This window comes from Oryctolagus cuniculus, chromosome 11, assembly GCF_964237555.1.
Source record: "Oryctolagus cuniculus chromosome 11, mOryCun1.1, whole genome shotgun sequence".
NCBI classification, from domain to species: domain Eukaryota; kingdom Metazoa; phylum Chordata; class Mammalia; order Lagomorpha; family Leporidae; genus Oryctolagus; species Oryctolagus cuniculus.
This window is the reverse complement of record NC_091442.1, coordinates 82,515,663-82,518,429: the sequence shown is the minus strand read 5'-3', so window position 1 is coordinate 82,518,429 and position 2,767 is coordinate 82,515,663. Positions and strand designations below refer to the sequence as shown.

Below are 2,767 nucleotides of genomic sequence, written 5' to 3'. Positions count from 1 at the left end.
TCTAATTTGCTTTAGAATATAACTGGGCAATGACAATTACAGAATATTCAAAGGAAAGTTTGTGAAATAAACATTTTAAGCTGTTTTTCAAATTGTGTATTTTAGGAAATTGAGCAGTGTATGGGTCAACACAGTTCATTACTACTAGTAGTAATAGTTGCCACTTATTAAGGTCTTTGTAAGTTCCCTTTCGCAGATTTTACAAAAATAATTTCATTTACTTTTCACAACAAGTTGATGAATTAGGAACAATCCTTTGTCTGTTTTACAGGTGAAAAGATGATACCAAAAAAAGGTAAATAAATTTCCCCAAAGATAAATCCAGCTGTTTGATCCCAAAGTCTGATCTCCCTAGTAGATCTGTAAAAATAATTAAGAACTCCAAATCTTATTTCACCCCTACATAAGTGATTGATGTCTTCATGGTTTCATGTCTGACTGAAGAGGACTGATAGAAATAACATCATTTATTTAGTAGACACTTGATAACTGCCAGGAACAATAAAGCTCATTACAGTTTTATCCCATTTAACCTACAAAAAAACCAAAGGAGATACTATTATTTTTCTTTTGCAGGTGAAGAAAGTGGGGTGGCAAAAATTAAGTGACTAGACCAAGATGACATAGTAAGTGGTATATCTGTGACTCAATTAAAGAAAATTTGACTTCAAAATTCCTATTTTATTATATTATATATTATATATATAATATAATAATATATATATTATATATATATTCCTATTATATTATTCCAGTAATCCCACTACAGGCTATGTAAGCCAAAGGAAAGGAAATCAGTATGTTCAGGAGATTTCTGCACTACCTTGTTCATTACAGCATTTTTCACAATAACCAAGATATAGAATCTATATAAGTGTCTGTTAATGAAAGAATGAATAAAGAAAATATGGTATATACACAATAGAATACTATTCAGCCTGGAAAAGGAAGGAAATCTTTACATTTATGACAACATGGATAGCACTATAAAACCTTATGCTAAGTGAAATAAGCCAGATGCAGCAAGGCAAATACCCCATGATCTCACATATATGTGGAATCTGAAATAGTTGAGAGGACAACGGTGGTTAACAGGAACTAGGGGGCATATTGGGGAGAGTTTGCTAAATGCCAGTCAAAAAGCACAAAATTTCAGTCAGAGCAGGATAAGAAGAGGTCTATTGTTTTATGCAGTGCAATAGTTAATAGCACTGTATTCTTGAGAAGTGTTCAGAGTAGATTTTTAGTATTCTCAGTACAAAAAATGATGTTAGCTAATACATATACTAATTAGTTCAGTTAGGTATTCCACAATGTATATCTATTTCCAAATAACATTTTATGTGATTAAAAATCATCCAAGTTTTGTCAATTTAAACATTTTTTAAACTAGAAAAATGATATTAATGAAAATAATTTATATCTTAACAAATACGCTATATGATCTCTGGCTGATACTAACAGTTGATTTCTTCAGAATGCTAACATGGCATGAACATATTCTACTTTTAGAAATACTTTTCCTACATTTCACACACCTTTTTGTAATTAGATTGAACTGATAAAGTTACTGATAGTCAACCATCTTATTACTCTAAGATGGCAATATTTTATGGCTCAATGTAGTTGTCTTTTTCAATATAACTCTTTTTCTTATTTTCCCTTAATTTACCTTTTTTAAAGATTTATTTATTTATTTAAAGTGCAGAGTTAACAGAGATGGAAGGAGACACGTACACACACAAAGAGAGAAACTGAGAGAGAGAGAGAGAGAGATATTTTCCATTTGCTGGTTCACTTCCCAAATGGCTACTATGGCCAGGGCTGGACCAGGCCAAAGCCAGGAGCCTGGAACTCCATCAGGGTCTTCCCCATTGGTGTCCAAGCACTTAGGTTGTCTTCTGCTGCTTCCCCAGGCACTTTAGAAGGGAATTGGATCAGAAATGAAGCAGCAGAACACAGACTGGTGCTGATAAGTGATGCTGGCATCTCAGGTAGTCGCTTAACCCAGTGTACTACAACGCGGGCCCCTCTTTTAACTTCCTGAATAGACTTTATAGTCTCTTTTATTGTTCAAACCTTTCATAACTCTGTAAACCACACTAGATTAATACACAGGACTCAGAAATTTTGTGCCTCACCTTCTTTGTAATAGAGATCTATTTATTTCTGACCTACTTTTTGAACGTTGCTTTGTACATTTATTGTGATATTTATTTTACAGTAACATAAGACCATAGAGAAGCAGTCATTATTTTTGTGGCTTAGAGTCTGGGTATGTTTTTCCTTGTTGTTGGTCCGGATTTGAAAGAAGTAAGCCCAAGGCAAAAACAAAGTTGGAAAAATTTCAAGGTAAGTATCTCCTTTCAACATCTTTCAATCAACATGTATTAAATACCCATAAAGTACTACAATATATGAGGCCTGAGGGTATAGAAATGTGTAAAATGGAAAGAAAAAACTCTTGACCTTAGAAAAACTTAAAAGAACAATTCACATACTGAACTAATAGAATTTCTTTGGAATTTTCTGGTTTCTAACCATCTGTCCTTAATGGAGAATTACATAGAAAAATCTGATAGGGGTTCTTGCTGTTGTTGAGTATCTTTACAGATTATCAATTATGATTTTTGATAATAATTCATGTGGATCAAACAGCTATAAATCTAGGCCAGTGCCGCAGCTCACTTGGCTAATCCTCTGCCTGTGGCGCCGGCACCCCGGGCTCTAGTCCCAGTTGGGACACCGGATTCTGTCCCGGTTGCTC

At 33.9% G+C, this 2,767-nt stretch overlaps 1 long non-coding RNA gene across 1 annotated transcript; it reads left to right on the top strand.

Moving 5' to 3' along the window:
* LOC127491188 (uncharacterized) lies at positions 1–2,441 on the top strand. The gene is made up of 3 exons (XR_007919783.2): positions 1–295; positions 577–626; positions 2,225–2,441. It is a non-coding gene; the product is annotated as an uncharacterized lncRNA (long non-coding RNA).
* The last annotated feature ends 326 nt before the right edge of the window (positions 2,442–2,767 follow it).